A 27,441-nucleotide genomic window follows, 5' to 3' on the forward strand; every position below is an offset into this window, starting at 1 on the left:
GCATAGTGTACACACTTGCATGTTAATTTGCGAGTCGGGCGTGGGAGAGCCTGTTAAAATGACTGCATATGTATTGTTTTCCCGTTCAGGCGCACCTATTCACATACGTGTTGTTCCTGTAACGCGGCGCTCCAATGATCGCGCCAAACTATTGTGACCAGCCGAAGTGCCGGCTGAGTATTATGTATAAGTCAGTGACCTGAGTATACATGTTTGGAGTTAAATAAACTTCTCCTTGTTGTAGTATCTGTTCTTATCAGCTTAATATCTGATACGGATCCTATTTGGATCCAAGATATTAAACTTATTTTTGTGATGCGGCGGAGTGCTTGAAGCTTGCTTCACCTCCGCCACGGGTTGGCCCGGTATTGCACTACCTCCGGGATCGGCCCACTCACCCCCTGCGGGGTGAGTTCGACAATAAATTCAATGATAGAAGGAGTGTTCGGATTTACCCATGATACCGGGGTAAACGGCTTGGGTGCGTCGAGTGTCCGAGACGGTGGCGGCACGCCGCCCCGGCTGACGCGGTATTCGCGTGCAGGGAGTGCGCTAGCTGTGTTTACACTTACGATTGCTCTGGGAAAATAAATGTTTCCGTGTGTATTTCATATATGGAGGGTCTCTTTTATTTTGTTATGTTCACACGTACATACTCAAGTTTCTTATTTTTTTTAACGTTCCTACTCATATTAATAAAACTATTGAGGAAATTATCATTACTGTTTCGGAGGAAAGCTAGAAGTGTGTATACGATGTGTATGCATGTGCGATGTGTATGTATGTATGTGTGTAGAAGTGTGTATGTATGTGCCAAGCTATTTCCGCTTTTCGAATTCACCCGTTTCGCAACGAAAAATAAAAAAAGCCTCTAGAAAATGGGGTTTGGTTGGTGTTTCTGTTTACAGTTGCAGTGGCAAGCGAAGGCATTTTTATTTCACATCTTCACGCGGCGTCTGAACCTGAAGACGCGTGCTCTCGCCACGTCTACGCATCTACACTATTCCCCATCACAAATTAAAATCGCAAAGAACGCCACAGGACCCACTCCGCACACACCTGCTGTACGGTGGAGCGGCAAAGCCCCGATGTGCTTTTCCTATGTCCACTGACCTTTGGGGTTTGACGTCCCAAAACCACCATATGATTATGGGAAAATTTCGACCACCTGGGGTTCTTTCACGTGCACCCTAATCTGAGCACAGGGAAATGCAGCCGCCGCGGCCGGGATTCGATCCCACCACCTGCGGGTCAGCAGCCGAGTACCTTACGGCCATCAGACCACCACGGCGGGCATCGCCTTGTTGATCAAACACTTCATTTCTGAACACCATCTCATACCAGCTCATCCACCGTTGGCTCTCGTTAATTACAACGAACATCCTCGCACGCTCACCTCAATGGAATTGCCAGTTGCAGGACCGCATCAACTGCAGGACTGCAGAAACTGCAGGACCGCATCAACGTCGTGGCGGCTCTCGCGGGCCAGCTGGGACTTCGGCTGAACCCCAAGAAGTGCAGAAGCCTGCACCTCTCTGGTAGGACTCCCGTAGGCACTAGGGACACGAAATTCTTCGTCGACGGAGAAGAGATCCCTCGCATCAGTGACTACGAGAGTCAATCTTTTCTAGGACGCCCCGTCGGGTTCAGCCTTCTCCAAGACCGCTCTAAGGTCGATGAGGCGATCTCCGTCGGCCGCACCCTGCTCGAGTCCATGCTTGCCCCATGGCAGCGAATTGATGCACTGAAAACTTTTGTCTTTCCAGCACTCAACTTCGCCATGCGGTGCGGACAAGTGGGCAAGGCGGAATGGGCCCGCCTAGACGACGCACTCCGGCCCCTGATAAAGAAAACTCTTTATCTTCCAGGTAACGCTGCAAACAACTACCTCTACGGCAGCGCAGCGGCCGGAGCAGCTGGAATCCCCCTCGCCGCAGACACAAGTGACGCCTGCCGCGTGGACAACGCCTTCAAGCTTCTGACCTCAGCCGATCTCGAGGTCCGGGAACTTGCCTTCGAAGCGCTAACCAAAATTGTCTCCAAGCGCATTCGCAGGCAGGCCACCAACGAGGAGCTCGCCTGCTACCTCAGCGGCGAAACGGAGGGCATTTTCCAGGCACGGCCGACACAACTGCAGTCCGTCTGGACCGAGGCTCGGAAGGCTTCCCGCAGGCTACACGTCACCTGGGAAATCTTCGAGGACGGGGGGACCAGCATCACGTGTGACGGAGAGGAAACTCTCACGTCAAAGAAACGACGAAAAGTGGTGAAAACGCTGCGTGTCCGAATGATGCGGGCACGCGATCGCTTCCTTCAAGAAATGCCCAATCAAGGGAAGGCAATGGAATGCGTCGCCGCAGACCCGAGCAGCTCCCACTTCATGCGCTCCGGCAAATTCACCCGCTTTTGCGACTGGCGCTTCATTCACAGGGCACGCCTGAACCTCCTACCTGTGAATGGAGCCAACCCATGGACCACCTCCGCCGACAAACGGTGCCGTGTGTGCGGTTACGCAGTGGAAACGCTGCCACACGTCCTGGGTCACTGCATGCGCCACAGCATGGCCTACACCAGTCGTCACAACAAGATTGTGGCGAGGGTGAAACAAGCCGCCAGCAAGAAGTTCACGGTCACGCATGAGAACAGAGCGGTTGGTACCACCAACCTTCGCCCCGACCTCGTTCTCGCCAGGGGGGAAGAGGCGATCATCGTCGACGTGACCTGCCCCTTTGACAACCGGCTCAAAGCACTCGAGGCAGCCCGACTGGAAAAGGAACGAAAATACGAACCAGTTCGGGACTTCTTGCTCCGCCGCTACCAGAGAGTCACGATCGAAGCAGTCGTCGTCGGCATGCTTGGCTCCTGGGACCCGGCAAATGACAGAGTTTTTAAAAAACTCTGCAGCCGGAGATATCTCCGGTTACTTAAGAAGCTTGCAGTGAGCGAGACCATTGCAGCTTCTCGGGAAGTGTACTGCGCACACGTGGCCATAAAGTGACTGTCACTCGCTGGGCCACGTGCTGACAAAGTCACCCTCCCAAAGACATCGCAAAAATAAGAGGTGATACTACACGACACACGCCCCTTTCACTTTTTCTCCCCTGCTATTTCCTATTTTCACCTTCTCTATACACAGTTCACGATACACCACCTTCTTCCTTTCTGGTTGAAGGAACAAAAAATGAGAACAAGTTTTTCCTTTTCGGTCAGAAATGTTCCTAACATTTTTGAAAACCTCTGTTCTTATCAGCTTAATATCTGATACGGATCCTATTTGGATCCAAGATATTAAACTTATTTTTGTGATGCGGCGGAGTGCTTGAAGCTTGCTTCACCTCCGCCACGGGTTGGCCCGGTATTGCACTACCTCCGGGATCGGCCCACTCACCCCCTGCGGGGTGAGTTCGACAATAAATTCAATGATAGAAGGAGTGTTCGGATTTACCCATGATACCGGGGTAAACGGCTTGGGTGCGTCGAGTGTCCGAGACGGTGGCGGCACGCCGCCCCGGCTGACGCGGTATTCGCGTGCAGGGAGTGCGCTAGCTGTGTTTACACTTACGATTGCTCTGGGAAAATAAATGTTTCCGTGTGTATTTCATATATGGAGGGTCTCTTTTATTTTGTTATGTTCACACGTACATACTCAAGTTTCTTATTTTTTTTAACGTTCCTACTCATATTAATAAAACTATTGAGGAAATTATCATTACTGTTTCGGAGGAAAGCTAGAAGTGTGTATACGATGTGTATGCATGTGCGATGTGTATGTATGTATGTGTGTAGAAGTGTGTATGTATGTGCCAAGCTATTTCCGCTTTTCGAATTCACCCGTTTCGCAACGAAAAATAAAAAAAGCCTCTAGAAAATGGGGTTTGGTTGGTGTTTCTGTTTACAGTTGCAGTGGCAAGCGAAGGCATTTTTATTTCACATCTTCACGCGGCGTCTGAACCTGAAGACGCGTGCTCTCGCCACGTCTACGCATCTACACTATTCCCCATCACAAATTAAAATCGCAAAGAACGCCACAGGACCCACTCCGCACACACCTGCTGTACGGTGGAGCGGCAAAGCCCCGATGTGCTTTTCCTATGTCCACTGACCTTTGGGGTTTGACGTCCCAAAACCACCATATGATTATGGGAAAATTTCGACCACCTGGGGTTCTTTCACGTGCACCCTAATCTGAGCACAGGGAAATGCAGCCGCCGCGGCCGGGATTCGATCCCACCACCTGCGGGTCAGCAGCCGAGTACCTTACGGCCATCAGACCACCACGGCGGGCATCGCCTTGTTGATCAAACACTTCATTTCTGAACACCATCTCATACCAGCTCATCCACCGTTGGCTCTCGTTAATTACAACGAACATCCTCGCACGCTCACCTCAATGGAATTGCCAGTTGCTGGAAGTTCCAAGAAAATTGCGCACTAGACGTTCGGACGCACCACGCACGTACCTGAAGCGACGTGGACCCCAGGACGCGTGAGATCACGCCCCGGGCGCGCTTTGCCTCCGTACCCACTCGTCACTCCTCACAGCTTCACTAAGCCGAGTATGTAGAAGTCGAAGAAGCAGAACAACAAACCAGCCAATCCCCCACAGTGGGTGTGAGCCACAAGTGAAGGTCAACAAAAACAAGCAACACCAGCGAGCGCAGTGACGAAGCTATCGTAATGGGGCGAAATAATCCACGAATATGGCTGCACGTTGACGCACGGTCGCATTTGTGCAACCACCCGTGTCTCCCGAAGACCGTCTGTCGCGCGTCTTCGACGAAAAGCGCAGGCGAGTACTTCTCCACTGATTTCCGCGACCACTTCACGACCGCCTTCGGCCGCCTCATGTCCGTCCGGCACGATCGACGGAGCGCCGCACCAGCGCCTCGTACACGCCACCATAGCACTCCTACCCCTCGGAATCAGCAAAACTCGGACGTTTTCGACCACGACAGACAGAACCTGCCGGCCCGTTGAACGCTTGAACGACATCGCAGCGTCAAGTCGCACACTCACGTTCCGTCACCCTCTGCCACATGATCCTTCATTCACCGGCTTCACAACCCACGCGGTAGACGTTTCGCACGCATTCCCGGGTCTGCCTTTCACGGCAGGACCTTCGTCGACCTCGGTGCGGTGTTCCGCCACGTCGGAACTTGCAAGGCATATGTTGAGCGTGCTGAAGCAGCCAAAGGCACCACCTTTTTGCCGATGATTGTGGGCGTCGTTGCAGAGGCGTTGCTTGGGCAGCCGGCGTAGAAGCCATGTTGGATGGGTGACGTATTCACATTTTGCACAGTCATTTTTTTTTTTTTTTCCTTCCTTCCAGACTTTGGTGCTCGAGTTGGACATGTACACTATGCATCAGTTTTTAAAACAAATGCTGTAGCATCCCTCGCGACATGCCTGATAATGTTCGCCAGCAAGCATTTGGTGTGACGTCATGGGCGCATAGAGAGTACGCATGCAAGCAAGCACGCGTGGCTTCGACCTCTGGGAAAAAGAAGGTTTCAGTTTTAACATGTTTGTAAGCGAAACTAGAAACTTCAAGCGGACTGGGGATAAAAGCAATGCCGTGAAGCCAGCGCTGCCGCTGTCGGTGCACAATGCTGGTTGTGCATGGGTGGACGTCGGAATTGCTTTGCTACTGTTTGCCCGGCTTTTGGCCAGAACTAAGTACGAGGTGTGAAAGAATGGATTTTAATTACGTGCTAATGAATTGCATCGCTTCTCGGCCTTTTGGCTAAGATCAAAGTGTAGTCCTACCTCTCGGGACTACATTTTTGGCCTTTGGGCCGGGGTTGGATGCCCCCCCTTGAGGGGGGACAACCCTTTTCACTCTTTTTTTTCTTTCTCCTCTCGCTTCTCTTTTCCCGCTTCCTTCTTACGCTTGCGGTGCATCCAAACCGGGCTCCCTCGGGAGCTGACTGGGCAGTTGCACCGCAACTTATACGTTCTTCCCCTGTCCTGAGGTTAGGGCGTGGGTCTGAACCCACCCCTGACCGCCTGGCCTCTCCAGCAGGACTGTCTGGGGTCTTTGGACCCGCGAAGGTGTTATGCCTGCGGGATCCACTTGCGGCCTCTCTTCGGGGTGCGGCAGCAGGGGAGTGACGCTCCGCGGTGGGCAAAAGGCTCACCCCGCTATCACCGCTGTATTGAGCTATAAGCTCTGGGGTCGCTTGCTTAGCTGGCGGGTGGTCGCCCAAGGCGGCCTTCCCGACTAAGCCCAGGGTTCCCCGGCCCTGGGTGGACGTGCAGCCCAGCCCCTGCTCTGCCGGCCTGCTCCAATGCAGCTCCACCATGGCTCTAAGCCATGGCGACTGGCCAAGCCCTTTGGTGAGAAAGGGTGGACGCTGGGGCAGCCGGTAGGGCGCCGCACCCTTGGTCAGGCCCGGTGGTCCCGGAGGTCCGGGCGGCCTTTGATCGGGCCAGCAAGGCCGAGACTTCTACTTCCTCTCTTGTGTGCTGCCTCTTTTGACAACCTCAATCTGTTCTTATCAGCTTAATATCTGATACGGATCCTATTTGGATCCAAGATATTAAACTTATTTTTGTGATGCGGCGGAGTGCTTGAAGCTTGCTTCACCTCCGCCACGGGTTGGCCCGGTATTGCACTACCTCCGGGATCGGCCCACTCACCCCCTGCGGGGTGAGTTCGACAATAAATTCAATGATAGAAGGAGTGTTCGGATTTACCCATGATACCGGGGTAAACGGCTTGGGTGCGTCGAGTGTCCGAGACGGTGGCGGCACGCCGCCCCGGCTGACGCGGTATTCGCGTGCAGGGAGTGCGCTAGCTGTGTTTACACTTACGATTGCTCTGGGAAAATAAATGTTTCCGTGTGTATTTCATATATGGAGGGTCTCTTTTATTTTGTTATGTTCACACGTACATACTCAAGTTTCTTATTTTTTTTAACGTTCCTACTCATATTAATAAAACTATTGAGGAAATTATCATTACTGTTTCGGAGGAAAGCTAGAAGTGTGTATACGATGTGTATGCATGTGCGATGTGTATGTATGTATGTGTGTAGAAGTGTGTATGTATGTGCCAAGCTATTTCCGCTTTTCGAATTCACCCGTTTCGCAACGAAAAATAAAAAAAGCCTCTAGAAAATGGGGTTTGGTTGGTGTTTCTGTTTACAGTTGCAGTGGCAAGCGAAGGCATTTTTATTTCACATCTTCACGCGGCGTCTGAACCTGAAGACGCGTGCTCTCGCCACGTCTACGCATCTACACTATTCCCCATCACAAATTAAAATCGCAAAGAACGCCACAGGACCCACTCCGCACACACCTGCTGTACGGTGGAGCGGCAAAGCCCCGATGTGCTTTTCCTATGTCCACTGACCTTTGGGGTTTGACGTCCCAAAACCACCATATGATTATGGGAAAATTTCGACCACCTGGGGTTCTTTCACGTGCACCCTAATCTGAGCACAGGGAAATGCAGCCGCCGCGGCCGGGATTCGATCCCACCACCTGCGGGTCAGCAGCCGAGTACCTTACGGCCATCAGACCACCACGGCGGGCATCGCCTTGTTGATCAAACACTTCATTTCTGAACACCATCTCATACCAGCTCATCCACCGTTGGCTCTCGTTAATTACAACGAACATCCTCGCACGCTCACCTCAATGGAATTGCCAGTTGCTGGAAGTTCCAAGAAAATTGCGCACTAGACGTTCGGACGCACCACGCACGTACCTGAAGCGACGTGGACCCCAGGACGCGTGAGATCACGCCCCGGGCGCGCTTTGCCTCCGTACCCACTCGTCACTCCTCACAGCTTCACTAAGCCGAGTATGTAGAAGTCGAAGAAGCAGAACAACAAACCAGCCAATCCCCCACAGTGGGTGTGAGCCACAAGTGAAGGTCAACAAAAACAAGCAACACCAGCGAGCGCAGTGACGAAGCTATCGTAATGGGGCGAAATAATCCACGAATATGGCTGCACGTTGACGCACGGTCGCATTTGTGCAACCACCCGTGTCTCCCGAAGACCGTCTGTCGCGCGTCTTCGACGAAAAGCGCAGGCGAGTACTTCTCCACTGATTTCCGCGACCACTTCACGACCGCCTTCGGCCGCCTCATGTCCGTCCGGCACGATCGACGGAGCGCCGCACCAGCGCCTCGTACACGCCACCATAGCACTCCTACCCCTCGGAATCAGCAAAACTCGGACGTTTTCGACCACGACAGACAGAACCTGCCGGCCCGTTGAACGCTTGAACGACATCGCAGCGTCAAGTCGCACACTCACGTTCCGTCACCCTCTGCCACATGATCCTTCATTCACCGGCTTCACAACCCACGCGGTAGACGTTTCGCACGCATTCCCGGGTCTGCCTTTCACGGCAGGACCTTCGTCGACCTCGGTGCGGTGTTCCGCCACGTCGGAACTTGCAAGGCATATGTTGAGCGTGCTGAAGCAGCCAAAGGCACCACCTTTTTGCCGATGATTGTGGGCGTCGTTGCAGAGGCGTTGCTTGGGCAGCCGGCGTAGAAGCCATGTTGGATGGGTGACGTATTCACATTTTGCACAGTCATTTTTTTTTTTTTTTTTCCTTCCTTCCAGACTTTGGTGCTCGAGTTGGACATGTACACTATGCATCAGTTTTTAAAACAAATGCTGTAGCATCCCTCGCGACATGCCTGATAATGTTCGCCAGCAAGCATTTGGTGTGACGTCATGGGCGCATAGAGAGTACGCATGCAAGCAAGCACGCGTGGCTTCGACCTCTGGGAAAAAGAAGGTTTCAGTTTTAACATGTTTGTAAGCGAAACTAGAAACTTCAAGCGGACTGGGGATAAAAGCAATGCCGTGAAGCCAGCGCTGCCGCTGTCGGTGCACAATGCTGGTTGTGCATGGGTGGACGTCGGAATTGCTTTGCTACTGTTTGCCCGGCTTTTGGCCAGAACTAAGTACGAGGTGTGAAAGAATGGATTTTAATTACGTGCTAATGAATTGCATCGCTTCTCGGCCTTTTGGCTAAGATCAAAGTGTAGTCCTACCTCTCGGGACTACATTTTTGGCCTTTGGGCCGGGGTTGGATGCCCCCCCTTGAGGGGGGACAACCCTTTTCACTCTTTTTTTTCTTTCTCCTCTCGCTTCTCTTTTCCCGCTTCCTTCTTACGCTTGCGGTGCATCCAAACCGGGCTCCCTCGGGAGCTGACTGGGCAGTTGCACCGCAACTTATACGTTCTTCCCCTGTCCTGAGGTTAGGGCGTGGGTCTGAACCCACCCCTGACCGCCTGGCCTCTCCAGCAGGACTGTCTGGGGTCTTTGGACCCGCGAAGGTGTTATGCCTGCGGGATCCACTTGCGGCCTCTCTTCGGGGTGCGGCAGCAGGGGAGTGACGCTCCGCGGTGGGCAAAAGGCTCACCCCGCTATCACCGCTGTATTGAGCTATAAGCTCTGGGGTCGCTTGCTTAGCTGGCGGGTGGTCGCCCAAGGCGGCCTTCCCGACTAAGCCCAGGGTTCCCCGGCCCTGGGTGGACGTGCAGCCCAGCCCCTGCTCTGCCGGCCTGCTCCAATGCAGCTCCACCATGGCTCTAAGCCATGGCGACTGGCCAAGCCCTTTGGTGAGAAAGGGTGGACGCTGGGGCAGCCGGTAGGGCGCCGCACCCTTGGTCAGGCCCGGTGGTCCCGGAGGTCCGGGCGGCCTTTGATCGGGCCAGCAAGGCCGAGACTTCTACTTCCTCTCTTGTGTGCTGCCTCTTTTGACAACCTCAATCTGTTCTTATCAGCTTAATATCTGATACGGATCCTATTTGGATCCAAGATATTAAACTTATTTTTGTGATGCGGCGGATATTAAACTTATTTTTGGTCTGTTCTTATCAGCTTAATATAAGCTGACCCACTTTGATCCTCTGGCCTAGGTCGAGAGGCGTCCCCTCCCGGGGACTCGGCCACCCCGGGAAGGCGACGACGTTCCTGGCTGCGCCTGCCCTTGCGGAGGGGCACCTGCTGCTGCTGCTGCTGACCGGCTGAGCTTCCCGTTCTCGGACCTTCGACGTGGCGGACCTGCTGACCCTGGAGGCCTTGGACGTCCTGGCTGGCCCTGGCGACCCCCGGATGCTGGACGGCGGTTGGTGAGAGTCTACAGCTCATTTCCTTGCTTGGCTCTTCGCCTGCCGCCTGCTGCATGCCCGGCCCGGTCGTCACCGCCTGCTGACGACGTCATCGGGCCACGGTCACCCTCGTGACCGCACCGCCGTCGTCGCCCACCGCCCGGCCCGCCTGGTCCTGCCTGGCCTTGCTGTTGCCGTCCGGTCCTGCTGCCTGCCGGGACCGCCGCCATGGATCCTGCCCGCCCGAGTTCCGCGAGGGGGCGTCGTGCCAGGAGGCGCCACGCTGCTGCCCCTACTGGCTCCCCGGCACCGCCCCCTCCTCAGCGACCTCGGCGCGGGACTCCGGGTTCTCCCGCGGCGGGCCCTTCATCGCCGGCGTCGACTGCGTCGCCCTCGCCGGGACCGGCTGGTTCCGAAGCACCGGCGTCCTCACGCCCTTCTGCCCCGGTGCAACCACGCCAGCCGACCCTGGACGGCGACGTTCTGTGGGTGTATCTCCCGGCCCCGGCGGAGCTGCAGTGCCCGGTCGACAACTGCAGTATGAGGTACAGCGGGGCCGCTTGGACGTCTCGCGCGCAGTCGGTGCGCCGCCACGTGGAGTTCGAGCACGGCGTTCGCGTGCGCGAGCGAATCTACGTGTGCGCGGTGTGCGGCGCGCCGCTCACGTCCCGGCCCTCGTACCACCACTGCCTGGCAAGGGCCACGCTCGTGCCATCGACGGAGACGCCTCGCCGTCGCTGTGGCGTGTGCGACGCCACGTTTACTACCAAGCGCGGCCTGGCCAATCACCTGCGGTGCCACGTCGACCAGGCTGGGCCGTCCGGCGCCGCTCGCGAGCGCGCGCCTGCCCGGCGTGTGCGCCACGTCAGCTCATCATCGTCTGACACGTCATCGTCCGGATCGGGTTCCTCGTCGCCGCCAGCAGCACCCCGGGCTTCGCGACGCCTCAGGGGCCTATCGCCCTCTGACGCCGCATCTCCGGTGCGGCCCCCGTCGTCTCCGGCCGCCAGGTCGGGGGCCTCTTCGCCCGCGTCGATCGGCGAACCGTCTGCCTTCGAGTACCTGTCGTCCAGCGGTTCGTCGACGTCCGTGGGCTCGGCCTCCGTCCCCGGTTCGCCGGCACCATCACCTGCCGCAAGCCCGGCCCCCTCCGAGCAGCCCTTGCGTGACGCCGGAGGCACGTCTTCACCTACGCCGCAGATAGGGGTCCCGACGCCTGCCGGCGTTCCCGTGGCCTCGCCCGTTCTCGGGTCACCACGGTCGCCGGATCCTGCGTCGCCACAAAGACCTCCGTCGTCCGCCAGGCAAGTCCTGGTACCGTACGACTTCGGGCCCTCGTCGTCGTCAGATGGCGCGTCTCCTGCCCCGCGCGGCTCGTCGGCGGCTTCGCCCGTTGGCGACGCCGCGTTTCTGCTCGACGACGACGACACCATCTCCTACGACGTCGCGGTGTCTTCGCCGCCGCTCGATGCCGGGTCGTCCCCGGTCGTTCTGCCCGGGTCCCCGGTGTCTCCGGCCTCCTCCCCGTCGCCACCCGCGTCCGTGGACGAGGCCGCGGCGGATCCCGACGACGTACAGGAGCAACCCGAGTCCGACCCCGCGACCCTCCGGATGCCACCGGACCACACGCGCCTCCTCGAGGACCAGGCACGCCTGCTCCGCTCCTTGCTGCGGGACCCGCCCACCGACGAGTCATGGGCCCAATGCGAGGAAGCATGGACGCGGGCCGTCGCCTTGGCTGTCGAGGCGGTGCGTCTCCCACCGGTGCGTCCTGGTCGCCAACGCCGCCAGCCCGACCCAACGAACGCGGTCGACATACAGCGGCTGTACCGCCGCAACCGTCGACGCGCGGTTCGGCTAATCCTGGAGGGACAACCCCAGACGTGCGCCATCCCGCTCCAGGATCTGCAGGACCATTGGGGACGCACGTGGTCGGCCCGCCAGGCCGACTCTACCCTTCTTCTGGGAAGAGAACCGGCCCCGGCGGGAGTAGATACGACCAACTTTTCACCAGACGAGGTGTTCGGGCGTTTGCGCAAGTCCGAGAGCACGGCCCCCGGAGCAGACCGTCTTACCTACCACCATTGGCGAACGGTCGACCCGGAGGCACGGTTCCTGGCGGCGCTCTTCAACGCCTGTCTACACCACAGACGCACGCCCGACTCTTGGAGGACAACTAGAACCGTCCTCATTTTCAAGAGAGGAGACCCCCAGGTCCCGTCCAACTGGCGGCCCATAGCCCTTGGCTGCACGGCTGCGAAGCTTTATGCTAAGTGCCTTGCAGCCCGGCTCCAGGCCTGGATGATCGAGCACGCCGTGCTGTCGAAGTGCCAGAAGGGCTTCCTTCCGCACGACGGCGTGTTCGAGCTTAACTACATCTTACAACGCAGGCTCGACATCGCCCGGTCGGGAGGCCCCGACCTGTGTGCGGCGCTCTTGGACTTCAACAACGCGTTTGGATCCGTCCCGCACCGGGCTTTGCTCGACGCCCTGACCGGTGCTGGCGCCGGCCCCGTGTTTACGGAGGTAATCGGCGACCTTTACAGGGACAACACCACCTGCATCCTGGCGGCCGAGGGAACAACCGAGCCGATCCCGATCCTGGCAGGGCTGCGTCAGGGTTGCCCACTAAGTGGAATTTTATTTAACTTGGTGATTGACCCGGTCATCCGCGCAGTGCAGGGTGAAGGTTCCGACCACAAGATCCTTGCCTACGCGGACGACCTGACTCCCCTGGCCTCGACCCCGCGCCGACTCCAGCAGCGCATCAACCGGATCGAGACCCTCGCCGCATCCCTGGGCCTGTCCTTGAACCCGTCGAAGTGCGCGTCTTTCCACATGGTCGGATCGACACCTGTGGGGATGCGCCCGACGGAGTTCACAGTCTCGGGCGTTCCCATCTCGGTACTGCGCGACTTCGAGCCGCAGCGGTACTTGGGACGACCCATCGGCTTCCGGATCCCCTCCGGCTCCGGTTCCGCCGTCGAGTCCGCCATCGCCCAAGCCCGGGCGATCATGTCATCGATGTTGGCGCCGTGGCAGCGTCTGGACGCCCTCCGGACCTTCGTCTACCCGGCGCTCAACTTCCCGATGAGGTGCGGGGTCCTTTCGACGACGGACTGGCGCCGACTGGACGATGCCATTCGGCCGCTGGTAAAGCGCACGCTTTACCTCCCGACCAACGCGGCCACCAACTATATCTACGGTTCCGCCCCTGGTGGTGCCGTCGGGATCCCGGTCGCGGCGGAGCTTAGCCAACTCTGCCGCATCGACTCGGCCTACAAGCTCCTGACGTCCCCCGACACCGAGCTGCGGCAGATGGCCTTGGAAGACGCCTATGCAACCGCCACTGCACGCCTCGGTTGGGAGGTCACCCGCTTCGAGTTGGAGTCGTACCTCGGCGGATCGCTTGAGGACGGGTTCCGGGTCCCGGCCAACCAGTTGCGGTCCGTGTGGACGAATGCCCGTAAAGCGTCCCGCCAGTACAACGTCGCCTGGACCCTGGATCCTGGCGGCGTTCGGCTCACCTGTGGCGACGCGACGATAACTCCGCAGCACCGATGCCGCGTCATGCGGACGCTGCGTGAGATACTGGCCAGACAACGGGACCGCGCCCTGCACGACCTCCCCAACCAAGGGAAGGTGCTGGCCTGCGTGGCGGCTGATCGCGCCAGTTCCCACTTCATGCGGACGGGCGCCTTCACCACCTTCGCGGACTGGCGGTTCGTGCACAGGGCCCGACTGAACCTGCTCCCACTCAACGGCGCTCGCATGTGGGGCGCGCCGGACAGGGACCAGCGGTGCCGCGTCTGCGGATACCTGAGGGAGACGCTGCCGCATGTGGTGTGCCACTGCATGCCTCGCAGTGCACTCTACCGGGCCCGCCACGACGCCATCGTCAACCGTGTCCGGACCGCCGCCTCCCGCGAGTTCACGGTGGCCTTCGAAAACCAGGCCGTCGGAGACACGGGCCTGCGTCCGGATCTCGTCCTGGTGCGTGGCGAAGAGGCAATTGTCATCGACGTCACGTGCCCGTTCGAGAATACGCCGGATGCATTCGAGAACGCCCGCAACGCCAAGCTGGCTCATTACGAGCCGGTGGTGGCGTTTCTCCGTCGCCGGTACCAGCGGGTCACCATGGACGCCGTCATCGTGGGAGCCCTCGGCGCGTGGGACTCAAGGAACGATCGTGTGCTTCGGCGCATATGTTCGCGTCCCTATCTGCGCCTATTTAAGAAACTCTGCGTTAGTGAAGTGATTGCCGCATCACGAGGCATATATCACGAACACTTACGGCAGTCAAATTAAACTGTGTGCGTGCGCGTCCCTAGAACAATGCAAATGCATTAACATTATATAATCTGGTTGAACTCGTTCCCGACCATGTGCAAACTCCCCAAGTGCGTCCTTGCAAGTGACCTGAAAGTGTCGATTCTAAAGCGCCATTTCATGTTTTGGCTATCGCGCTAACATCAATTATGTCGCGGGAAAAGCTATGTCTAATAGTTGGACTCATTCACTTACGGCCCCATGAAACATCAATAAAAAGTATCTGTTCTTATCAGCTTAATATCTGATACGGATCCTATTTGGATCCAAGATATTAAACTTATTTTTGTGATGCGGCGGAGTGCTTGAAGCTTGCTTCACCTCCGCCACGGGTTGGCCCGGTATTGCACTACCTCCGGGATCGGCCCACTCACCCCCTGCGGGGTGAGTTCGACAATAAATTCAATGATAGAAGGAGTGTTCGGATTTACCCATGATACCGGGGTAAACGGCTTGGGTGCGTCGAGTGTCCGAGACGGTGGCGGCACGCCGCCCCGGCTGACGCGGTATTCGCGTGCAGGGAGTGCGCTAGCTGTGTTTACACTTACGATTGCTCTGGGAAAATAAATGTTTCCGTGTGTATTTCATATATGGAGGGTCTCTTTTATTTTGTTATGTTCACACGTACATACTCAAGTTTCTTATTTTTTTTAACGTTCCTACTCATATTAATAAAACTATTGAGGAAATTATCATTACTGTTTCGGAGGAAAGCTAGAAGTGTGTATACGATGTGTATGCATGTGCGATGTGTATGTATGTATGTGTGTAGAAGTGTGTATGTATGTGCCAAGCTATTTCCGCTTTTCGAATTCACCCGTTTCGCAACGAAAAATAAAAAAAGCCTCTAGAAAATGGGGTTTGGTTGGTGTTTCTGTTTACAGTTGCAGTGGCAAGCGAAGGCATTTTTATTTCACATCTTCACGCGGCGTCTGAACCTGAAGACGCGTGCTCTCGCCACGTCTACGCATCTACACTATTCCCCATCACAAATTAAAATCGCAAAGAACGCCACAGGACCCACTCCGCACACACCTGCTGTACGGTGGAGCGGCAAAGCCCCGATGTGCTTTTCCTATGTCCACTGACCTTTGGGGTTTGACGTCCCAAAACCACCATATGATTATGGGAAAATTTCGACCACCTGGGGTTCTTTCACGTGCACCCTAATCTGAGCACAGGGAAATGCAGCCGCCGCGGCCGGGATTCGATCCCACCACCTGCGGGTCAGCAGCCGAGTACCTTACGGCCATCAGATCACCACGGCGGGCATCGCCTTGTTGATCAAACACTTCATTTCTGAACACCATCTCATACCAGCTCATCCACCGTTGGCTCTCGTTAATTACAACGAACATCCTCGCACGCTCACCTCAATGGAATTGCCAGTTGCTGGAAGTTCCAAGAAAATTGCGCACTAGACGTTCGGACGCACCACGCACGTACCTGAAGCGACGTGGACCCCAGGACGCGTGAGATCACGCCCCGGGCGCGCTTTGCCTCCGTACCCACTCGTCACTCCTCACAGCTTCACTAAGCCGAGTATGTAGAAGTCGAAGAAGCAGAACAACAAACCAGCCAATCCCCCACAGTGGGTGTGAGCCACAAGTGAAGGTCAACAAAAACAAGCAACACCAGCGAGCGCAGTGACGAAGCTATCGTAATGGGGCGAAATAATCCACGAATATGGCTGCACGTTGACGCACGGTCGCATTTGTGCAACCACCCGTGTCTCCCGAAGACCGTCTGTCGCGCGTCTTCGACGAAAAGCGCAGGCGAGTACTTCTCCACTGATTTCCGCGACCACTTCACGACCGCCTTCGGCCGCCTCATGTCCGTCCGGCACGATCGACGGAGCGCCGCACCAGCGCCTCGTACACGCCACCATAGCACTCCTACCCCTCGGAATCAGCAAAACTCGGACGTTTTCGACCACGACAGACAGAACCTGCCGGCCCGTTGAACGCTTGAACGACATCGCAGCGTCAAGTCGCACACTCACGTTCCGTCACCCTCTGCCACATGATCCTTCATTCACCGGCTTCACAACCCACGCGGTAGACGTTTCGCACGCATTCCCGGGTCTGCCTTTCACGGCAGGACCTTCGTCGACCTCGGTGCGGTGTTCCGCCACGTCGGAACTTGCAAGGCATATGTTGAGCGTGCTGAAGCAGCCAAAGGCACCACCTTTTTGCCGATGATTGTGGGCGTCGTTGCAGAGGCGTTGCTTGGGCAGCCGGCGTAGAAGCCATGTTGGATGGGTGACGTATTCACATTTTGCACAGTCATTTTTTTTTTTTTTTTCCTTCCTTCCAGACTTTGGTGCTCGAGTTGGACATGTACACTATGCATCAGTTTTTAAAACAAATGCTGTAGCATCCCTCGCGACATGCCTGATAATGTTCGCCAGCAAGCATTTGGTGTGACGTCATGGGCGCATAGAGAGTACGCATGCAAGCAAGCACGCGTGGCTTCGACCTCTGGGAAAAAGAAGGTTTCAGTTTTAACATGTTTGTAAGCGAAACTAGAAACTTCAAGCGGACTGGGGATAAAAGCAATGCCGTGAAGCCAGCGCTGCCGCTGTCGGTGCACAATGCTGGTTGTGCATGGGTGGACGTCGGAATTGCTTTGCTACTGTTTGCCCGGCTTTTGGCCAGAACTAAGTACGAGGTGTGAAAGAATGGATTTTAATTACGTGCTAATGAATTGCATCGCTTCTCGGCCTTTTGGCTAAGATCAAAGTGTCGAGTTAGCTGTTTTTTACGAGCCCTCGCGCGAGACCCGGGGTCACGTCACGTCGGCGTCGGCCCCCGGGCCCTCTCGGAGTTCGAGCCCCAGAACCAGTGCAAGCCCTTCGCCGCCGCAGCCTCGTGCACGCGGCTGCCACCCTTGGGTTTCGGGCCTTCCCGCCCGGAGACCCTCTACATGCCAGGTCGAGCCAGGCCCCCGGTCCGCCCCTGCTGCCCCGGAGCTCCTAGCGGCGACCCCTGCCATCACCAGACCCCAAGCGGCCCCCGCCTCAGCTGAGCCGCTGCCTACCAGTGTGCAGCTTGACTGCACGTCACGAGTCGTCCCAGAGCCTCGCCCCCCCCCGGCGGCTTGCGGGATCCGCCCACCAGTATGGCCATGCCAGTTGAGCTCCCGGTGAGGGAGAATTGTTTCATGTTTTCCGCGCCCGAGGGCGATGTCTCTGTTGACGATCTGATTGATGCAGTAGAATTAACCGCTGGTGATGATAGTGTATTCGTGCTTCAGCACATGGGGGGCGCAAAGTTCCTTGTGTGTACTCGCAATGCTAGTCAGGCGACGAGCCTAATGGTGGCGGAGGGTTTCACGGTGAATGGGGTGAAGGTGCCGGTAGAGGCAGTCGGGCCGCCGGTAACGTACGTGAACGTCTACCGCTACCCGGCTTTCTTGTCTGATGAGGCCCTTAGTAATGCTCTTGCCCCTTTCGGCAAAATTAAGAGCATTTCCTTCGCCACCTTGGCGACTCGCCAGACTAAGCTAAATGGTGTGAGGCTAGTCAAAATAGAAATGTCCCGGCCTGTTCCTAATTTCATGACAATAGCGGGGCACAAAGTCATGTGTGAATACCGTGGGATGCGTCGCGTGTGCGCCCGCTGCGGCGAGGTCGGACATATGGCGACCGCATGTTCTGCCGCGTACTGCAGACGGTGTGGCATTTTTGGCCACGATACGGAGGGCTGCGAGGCCGAATGTAAACGCTGTGGCGGCCACCACGGGACGCGCGAGTGTTTTCGGAGGCGCTCTTACGCGTCTGCCGCCCGCGGTTTCCCCACACTGACTGATACCACCCCCTCACTTGTACATGTAAGCGGCCCTGCCGTATCGAAGGCCGCCAGTGCCCCACGCCTACAGGTGCTATCGCCAAGGACTGCACCTCGCACCATTGGGAAGGGGCTCCCACCCGAGGACCGCAACTGCAACACTGGCCCGCCCACAGGCAGCAGTGCGGACACTTCGTCTGCCAACGAAGGGGAGAAGCCGGGAAGCGTTGACGACGTCGCCACCACGTCGTCTGAAACAGACACCAGTGACCTCGAGACGGTCTCTGCACAATCGTCACCCACCACGCAGCCCGCACGCCCGCTAGGCGGGCCCGGCCGCCAGGGCTCCTCTGTCGCGCCTAAAGCCCTTACTGGTGCCTCTGAGCAAGAAGCAGCGAGCCTCCTTGTCGCAAACCCACCCACTAACGTGCTGGCTCCAGTCACTCCCCTGGACTTGGAAGAAAGGAGCCAAGACCCCGCCCGAGAGGACTTGCCCATCGTGAGTCGCGGGTACTACGTGCTCCCTGAAGTCCGCGCTCAACCAAGCCTGATACCCCTCCCTGCGCCCTCCTCTGACCATGCGTTGCCCAGTCTCTGCCGAAACCGGGACCCGATTACAGCTCAGACCGCGACTGGCCGCGATCAGAGGACACGCTCCCGCTCGCGCTCGCGCCGACGCACAGGAGAGGGTGTTAAGAGCGATCCGAGAGAACGAGCGACGAGCGGAGAGACGAAGCAGCGACGGGCCGGGCTCGGCGCGAGGAGCAGCGACAGCGACGCCCCTCCGAAAGCGAAATCACAGAAGTTGGGCGAGCGCGCGGAAAGCGAAGGGGACCCGCCCCCTCAAGCCGGCGATTCCAGCGCCTAGTACGCCGACCCCACCCCAGATGGCAGCGCCCTTCCCCCACTGCGCTCCCTTCCTTCTCCCTCTGTGTCCCTTTCCCCTGGCGCGCCATGCACTCACCCTTTCGTAAACTTGCCCCCTCTCCCCTCCTAGCTCCGCTTTATGGCTGACCGGCTGCGTTTCGCCACCTGGAACGTACGCGGGTTCCGCGATAAGACGAAGCAAACCGCCGTCATCTCTTTGGCCAAGCTCCATGACATTGACCTGCTGTTCGTCCAAGAGGCGAATTTCCGTTCCCTCCTCGATGTCACCCTTTTTCGGAACCTTTGCCAGGTCGATGCCTTCTTTTCCTTGACGCGGGCCAAGTCATGCGGGGTCGGAGTCGTCTTCGTCTCTGGAAGGTTCAGGCAAAAGGCTCATTGCGTGTTTGGCGCCGACGGCCGTACGCTAATCCTGGACATCTTCATCGACGGTCGCAAAGTACGGCTCGTTAATGTGTACGCGCCAACAACGAGAACGGAAACGAACACCTTTTTTAGAGAGCTCGGCGAGTCCTTGCAAGCGCCCCTCCCGCATGTAGTCCTCGGCGACTTCAACTGTGTCGTCGACACTACAAGGGACATCAGGGGCCCAGGTCGCGGAGGCTCAGCCTACCACGCGAAAGACCTTGTCAGACTCCTTCGCCGACTGCGACTCTCGGATGCATGGGTTCTCCAGCATGATAACGCATTCGGTCCCACTCGCATGTCGAGGACCACCGCCAGTAGGCTCGACCGCGCCTACTTACCTGACCTTTTGTTACCTTCCCTTGAGGCGTGTGAGGTGCTCCCGTTGCCTCCTGCCTTGGCGGGCATTTCGGATCACGTCCCGTTGGTGACAACCGTGCGCGGGAAGCCCGGCCCCAGTCCAGCAAACGCGTCGTGGCGCCTAGATCCGGCTTTATTAAATGACCCGGTTTCCACCCCCCTGATGCAGCAACGCATTGAAGCCACAATCAGAGCGACCCCCCGAGTGACCCCGGCCGTCTGGGACGACCTCAAGGCGACCTGGAAGGCGCATTTACAACAAGAGGGCAGAGCGAGAAAAAAACGCATTACGGCTCAGATGAACGAGCTGCTGCGCAGGATGCGCATCGTCCAGAACGCCGAGTGTCTCACTTCCTGCACTCGCGACTATCTTGCCGCGCTTAAGGTACAGCATGCACGACTGCAACGAGCCATCACCGGCGAGAAGTGCGCGTTCCGAACCACCTCAGAGGGGCACCGGGAAGAGGACCTGCGCGAAGTAAGCGGCAACGGCTCAGTACGGATCCTACAAGTAAGGCGCCCAGATGGCACACTCACGGAAGACCCAGCAGAGATCGAGGCGACCTTTCGACGCCACTTCGAGACCGCTTTCCGCGAACCGGAGCCCATAACGACCTCATCGGAGCTACCGCACCGGTCAGAACTGTACCAATTCTTGAAACACCTCGATGAAGGTGAATGCCCGACCTTATGCGGCGCAGCGACGATGCAGGAATTGTGGGCCGCCATCCAGTCTATGCCACCGAACTCAGCTCCCGGCGCGGATGGCCTCACTGCAGGGTTTTATGCGACCTTTTTTAGTATCCTGAGCGAGCCGCTACTTGGCGTAATCAACAGCATTCTCGAAGGCCACGCGAAACCCGCCTCGTTTGCCATGGGGCGCGTGGTCCTGATACTTAAGGAAGGCTCACCACCGAACGACCCCACGTCATGGCGCCCTATCACGCTACTGAATGCGGATTACAAGATTGTCGCCTCTATTCTAAACAGCCGTTTAAAGACCTTTCTGCCGGACATCATCGCGCCGCACCAAACCTGCGCAGTTCCGGGCAGATCACTGTTTGCCAACCTGAACATGACTAGAGACGCCTTTCAGTACGCCACCGAGAAAAGAGTATCAGGAGCTTTTCTTTCCCTCGACCAGGCCAAGGCCTTCGACCGGGTCAGGCACGCCTACCTGTTCGAAACGCTCCGAGAGTTTGGCCTCCCGGCAGGGTTTGTTAACATCATCAAGCTCCTCTACTCGGACCTCAGGTGCCATGTGGTTGTGAACGGCTCCACTACGGACACCTTCCAGTACACGCGTGGGATCAGACAGGGATGCCCACTTGGCCCGACCCTGTTTGTGCTTTCCATAGAGCCCCTGCTCACGTCCGTAGCCGGTGACACGCGTATTCGGGGCCTCCCGCTCACAGGAACTGCGGAACTAAAGATCCTTGGTTATGCCGATGACATCTCCCTTTTCGTGAGGGACGCCAGTAGCCTCGACCGTTTTCGTCAGCTCTTCGCATTCTACGCGGCAGCGTCCGGAGCGCAGCTGAACGAGGAAAAGTGCAGGGCCCTTCGCTTCGGCAATTTCCCTGCGCATGCCATCGGCACCTTTCAAGCGGTCAACACAGTAAAGGTACTCGGGATATATTTTTCGAGCGAGGGAGTCGCACCGTCAACGTGGTCCCGCGTCCTTGAAAGGGCCGCTCAAATGGCAGAGCGTGCAGGCCTGCGAGACCTCTCGTTGCGCGAGAAAGCGCTGGCGGTTAAAACGAGTATTTGCGCACTTGCTTTGTACGCAAGTCGAGTAGCAGTGATGCCCGCAAGGACGATAAACCAGCTGTCCAAGCTCATCACGGCGTACTTGTGGGAAGGGAAACCGCCACCTTTAAAAAGACACCTCTTACACCTGGCAGTATCCGAAGGGGGTCTCGGCCTTCCACATGTACAGAGCGCAGGCAGAATTCTAGCCCTTAAAACCGCCCGAGCGCTCGCGCGCGCGAGCGATTACGTTGGCCACAACCTCCTCCTCTACTGGAGCGGTGCCAGGCACGACTGGCTGGACGCTGGCCGACACACCGGTCCTTTTGCTGAAGCACCCGCGCCCTACTATAAAACGGCAGCGGCAACAATGCGCATGTTGGGGAATGAACTACCCGGCTGTGACGTAGACGAAGACCCGCCAGCACGCATCGTCGAGGCCATCACGATGAACCAGCTAAGCGATGCCGACCGAAAACGGGCCAAGCGCGCGCAGAGCGAACTTGGCTCCCTCCGTTGCGGCATCCCCCGCGAGGCGCACGATTTGCTCCTTAAAAAGGCCTGGCACGTCCTACCTACAAGACAGCGCCTTAACAAATTAGGCATAGTCCCGAATGCTAGCTGCCCCAACTGTCGCGTCGTGGAAACGCAGGAGCACGCGTTGTTTGAATGCGTCGCGGTGAAACCCGTGTGGCGCATGGTGGCCCACTCCTTCGGCATCCGCACCCCTCCCAACCACAAACGTAACAAAGGCGCCTTCGCCCAACTCGTGGTGATTTTCACAGTGTTGGTTTTATGGCAGAGGCGATCGCTTGCGGAAGCGCGCAGGAAACCAGTACGAGCCGCGTTTCCGGCAGTCTCGAGGATCCGAAGGCTGCTGTGGGCCTATTTATCGGCCGAACTCGAAGCCAGCGGCGAGGAAAAGTTCCTCCGTCGCTGGCATACGAAATTTTTCTTCCTCAGGGACGGCAAGTTAGCCGCCCCAATCACTCCCTTCTAACCCCCCCCCCCCTCCTGCTCCAACACCTTATGTTTAAGTAGTGCGTTCCACATGCATCCCATGTGTCAATCTTTTGAGGTGTAACTCAGACCTTGTTGTGTACCCCCCCCCCCCCCCCAGCGTCTATATTCATTCGTGGGGAAACTGATATCCATTGCTCATCTTGTTTTCCGGCATTGTATATATGTATATAGCCCGCGTGTTTTTTTCGTTTCTCTGTACGCCTTGTTTACTCACCTTTGTATATACACACATCCGTTGTTCAATGTTACTCTGTTTTTTTTCTGTGCTATAAGTAACTCATGTATTTGATGTAGTTATCAGCCGATTACCCGGCGGTGCATACTGTACTGTTTTTTTTGTTTCATGCGTTGAGAGTTGAATAAACTTCTCCTTGTGTAGTATCTGTTCTTATCAGCTTAATATCTGATACGGATCCTATTTGGATCCAAGATATTAAACTTATTTTTGTGATGCGGCGGAGTGCTTGAAGCTTGCTTCACCTCCGCCACGGGTTGGCCCGGTATTGCACTACCTCCGGGATCGGCCCACTCACCCCCTGCGGGGTGAGTTCGACAATAAATTCAATGATAGAAGGAGTGTTCGGATTTACCCATGATACCGGGGTAAACGGCTTGGGTGCGTCGAGTGTCCGAGACGGTGGCGGCACGCCGCCCCGGCTGACGCGGTATTCGCGTGCAGGGAGTGCGCTAGCTGTGTTTACACTTACGATTGCTCTGGGAAAATAAATGTTTCCGTGTGTATTTCATATATGGAGGGTCTCTTTTATTTTGTTATGTTCACACGTACATACTCAAGTTTCTTATTTTTTTTAACGTTCCTACTCATATTAATAAAACTATTGAGGAAATTATCATTACTGTTTCGGAGGAAAGCTAGAAGTGTGTATACGATGTGTATGCATGTGCGATGTGTATGTATGTATGTGTGTAGAAGTGTGTATGTATGTGCCAAGCTATTTCCGCTTTTCGAATTCACCCGTTTCGCAACGAAAAATAAAAAAAGCCTCTAGAAAATGGGGTTTGGTTGGTGTTTCTGTTTACAGTTGCAGTGGCAAGCGAAGGCATTTTTATTTCACATCTTCACGCGGCGTCTGAACCTGAAGACGCGTGCTCTCGCCACGTCTACGCATCTACACTATTCCCCATCACAAATTAAAATCGCAAAGAACGCCACAGGACCCACTCCGCACACACCTGCTGTACGGTGGAGCGGCAAAGCCCCGATGTGCTTTTCCTATGTCCACTGACCTTTGGGGTTTGACGTCCCAAAACCACCATATGATTATGGGAAAATTTCGACCACCTGGGGTTCTTTCACGTGCACCCTAATCTGAGCACAGGGAAATGCAGCCGCCGCGGCCGGGATTCGATCCCACCACCTGCGGGTCAGCAGCCGAGTACCTTACGGCCATCAGACCACCACGGCGGGCATCGCCTTGTTGATCAAACACTTCATTTCTGAACACCATCTCATACCAGCTCATCCACCGTTGGCTCTCGTTAATTACAACGAACATCCTCGCACGCTCACCTCAATGGAATTGCCAGTTGCAGGACCGCATCAACTGCAGGACTGCAGAAACTGCAGGACCGCATCAACGTCGTGGCGGCTCTCGCGGGCCAGCTGGGACTTCGGCTGAACCCCAAGAAGTGCAGAAGCCTGCACCTCTCTGGTAGGACTCCCGTAGGCACTAGGGACACGAAATTCTTCGTCGACGGAGAAGAGATCCCTCGCATCAGTGACTACGAGAGTCAATCTTTTCTAGGACGCCCCGTCGGGTTCAGCCTTCTCCAAGACCGCTCTAAGGTCGATGAGGCGATCTCCGTCGGCCGCACCCTGCTCGAGTCCATGCTTGCCCCATGGCAGCGAATTGATGCACTGAAAACTTTTGTCTTTCCAGCACTCAACTTCGCCATGCGGTGCGGACAAGTGGGCAAGGCGGAATGGGCCCGCCTAGACGACGCACTCCGGCCCCTGATAAAGAAAACTCTTTATCTTCCAGGTAACGCTGCAAACAACTACCTCTACGGCAGCGCAGCGGCCGGAGCAGCTGGAATCCCCCTCGCCGCAGACACAAGTGACGCCTGCCGCGTGGACAACGCCTTCAAGCTTCTGACCTCAGCCGATCTCGAGGTCCGGGAACTTGCCTTCGAAGCGCTAACCAAAATTGTCTCCAAGCGCATTCGCAGGCAGGCCACCAACGAGGAGCTCGCCTGCTACCTCAGCGGCGAAACGGAGGGCATTTTCCAGGCACGGCCGACACAACTGCAGTCCGTCTGGACCGAGGCTCGGAAGGCTTCCCGCAGGCTACACGTCACCTGGGAAATCTTCGAGGACGGGGGGACCAGCATCACGTGTGACGGAGAGGAAACTCTCACGTCAAAGAAACGACGAAAAGTGGTGAAAACGCTGCGTGTCCGAATGATGCGGGCACGCGATCGCTTCCTTCAAGAAATGCCCAATCAAGGGAAGGCAATGGAATGCGTCGCCGCAGACCCGAGCAGCTCCCACTTCATGCGCTCCGGCAAATTCACCCGCTTTTGCGACTGGCGCTTCATTCACAGGGCACGCCTGAACCTCCTACCTGTGAATGGAGCCAACCCATGGACCACCTCCGCCGACAAACGGTGCCGTGTGTGCGGTTACGCAGTGGAAACGCTGCCACACGTCCTGGGTCACTGCATGCGCCACAGCATGGCCTACACCAGTCGTCACAACAAGATTGTGGCGAGGGTGAAACAAGCCGCCAGCAAGAAGTTCACGGTCACGCATGAGAACAGAGCGGTTGGTACCACCAACCTTCGCCCCGACCTCGTTCTCGCCAGGGGGGAAGAGGCGATCATCGTCGACGTGACCTGCCCCTTTGACAACCGGCTCAAAGCACTCGAGGCAGCCCGACTGGAAAAGGAACGAAAATACGAACCAGTTCGGGACTTCTTGCTCCGCCGCTACCAGAGAGTCACGATCGAAGCAGTCGTCGTCGGCATGCTTGGCTCCTGGGACCCGGCAAATGACAGAGTTTTTAAAAAACTCTGCAGCCGGAGATATCTCCGGTTACTTAAGAAGCTTGCAGTGAGCGAGACCATTGCAGCTTCTCGGGAAGTGTACTGCGCACACGTGGCCATAAAGTGACTGTCACTCGCTGGGCCACGTGCTGACAAAGTCACCCTCCCAAAGACATCGCAAAAATAAGAGGTGATACTACACGACACACGCCCCTTTCACTTTTTCTCCCCTGCTATTTCCTATTTTCACCTTCTCTATACACAGTTCACGATACACCACCTTCTTCCTTTCTGGTTGAAGGAACAAAAAATGAGAACAAGTTTTTCCTTTTCGGTCAGAAATGTTCCTAACATTTTTGAAAACCTCTGTTCTTATCAGCTTAATATCTGATACGGATCCTATTTGGATCCAAGATATTAAACTTATTTTTGTGATGCGGCGGAGTGCTTGAAGCTTGCTTCACCTCCGCCACGGGTTGGCCCGGTATTGCACTACCTCCGGGATCGGCCCACTCACCCCCTGCGGGGTGAGTTCGACAATAAATTCAATGATAGAAGGAGTGTTCGGATTTACCCATGATACCGGGGTAAACGGCTTGGGTGCGTCGAGTGTCCGAGACGGTGGCGGCACGCCGCCCCGGCTGACGCGGTATTCGCGTGCAGGGAGTGCGCTAGCTGTGTTTACACTTACGATTGCTCTGGGAAAATAAATGTTTCCGTGTGTATTTCATATATGGAGGGTCTCTTTTATTTTGTTATGTTCACACGTACATACTCAAGTTTCTTATTTTTTTTAACGTTCCTACTCATATTAATAAAACTATTGAGGAAATTATCATTACTGTTTCGGAGGAAAGCTAGAAGTGTGTATACGATGTGTATGCATGTGCGATGTGTATGTATGTATGTGTGTAGAAGTGTGTATGTATGTGCCAAGCTATTTCCGCTTTTCGAATTCACCCGTTTCGCAACGAAAAATAAAAAAAGCCTCTAGAAAATGGGGTTTGGTTGGTGTTTCTGTTTACAGTTGCAGTGGCAAGCGAAGGCATTTTTATTTCACATCTTCACGCGGCGTCTGAACCTGAAGACGCGTGCTCTCGCCACGTCTACGCATCTACACTATTCCCCATCACAAATTAAAATCGCAAAGAACGCCACAGGACCCACTCCGCACACACCTGCTGTACGGTGGAGCGGCAAAGCCCCGATGTGCTTTTCCTATGTCCACTGACCTTTGGGGTTTGACGTCCCAAAACCACCATATGATTATGGGAAAATTTCGACCACCTGGGGTTCTTTCACGTGCACCCTAATCTGAGCACAGGGAAATGCAGCCGCCGCGGCCGGGATTCGATCCCACCACCTGCGGGTCAGCAGCCGAGTACCTTACGGCCATCAGACCACCACGGCGGGCATCGCCTTGTTGATCAAACACTTCATTTCTGAACACCATCTCATACCAGCTCATCCACCGTTGGCTCTCGTTAATTACAACGAACATCCTCGCACGCTCACCTCAATGGAATTGCCAGTTGCTGGAAGTTCCAAGAAAATTGCGCACTAGACGTTCGGACGCACCACGCACGTACCTGAAGCGACGTGGACCCCAGGACGCGTGAGATCACGCCCCGGGCGCGCTTTGCCTCCGTACCCACTCGTCACTCCTCACAGCTTCACTAAGCCGAGTATGTAGAAGTCGAAGAAGCAGAACAACAAACCAGCCAATCCCCCACAGTGGGTGTGAGCCACAAGTGAAGGTCAACAAAAACAAGCAACACCAGCGAGCGCAGTGACGAAGCTATCGTAATGGGGCGA

At 56.2% G+C, this 27,441-nt stretch overlaps 1 non-coding gene and 6 pseudogenes across 1 annotated transcript; all 7 read left to right on the plus strand.

The window, feature by feature from the left end:
* The first annotated feature begins 227 nt into the window (after nt 1-227).
* LOC142766237 (U2 spliceosomal RNA) lies at nt 228-399 on the plus strand (annotated as a pseudogene).
* Nucleotides 400-3,210: 2,811 nt separating this feature from the next.
* On the plus strand, nt 3,211-3,389 carry LOC142766364 (U2 spliceosomal RNA; annotated as a pseudogene).
* A 3,076-nt stretch (nt 3,390-6,465) lies between these two features.
* Nucleotides 6,466-6,640, plus strand: LOC142766305 (U2 spliceosomal RNA; annotated as a pseudogene).
* A 3,078-nt stretch (nt 6,641-9,718) lies between these two features.
* Nucleotides 9,719-9,872, plus strand: LOC142766562 (U2 spliceosomal RNA; annotated as a pseudogene).
* A 4,724-nt stretch (nt 9,873-14,596) lies between these two features.
* On the plus strand, nt 14,597-14,785 carry LOC142766245 (U2 spliceosomal RNA). Its single transcript, XR_012884437.1, has one exon. It is a non-coding gene; the product is annotated as a U2 spliceosomal RNA (small nuclear RNA).
* Nucleotides 14,786-22,981: 8,196 nt separating this feature from the next.
* Nucleotides 22,982-23,154, plus strand: LOC142766173 (U2 spliceosomal RNA; annotated as a pseudogene).
* Nucleotides 23,155-25,965: 2,811 nt separating this feature from the next.
* On the plus strand, nt 25,966-26,144 carry LOC142766365 (U2 spliceosomal RNA; annotated as a pseudogene).
* Nucleotides 26,145-27,441: the final 1,297 nt, after the last annotated feature.

This window comes from Rhipicephalus microplus, chromosome 6 (assembly GCF_043290135.1).
Source record: "Rhipicephalus microplus isolate Deutch F79 chromosome 6, USDA_Rmic, whole genome shotgun sequence".
Lineage (NCBI taxonomy): Eukaryota > Metazoa > Arthropoda > Arachnida > Ixodida > Ixodidae > Rhipicephalus > Rhipicephalus microplus.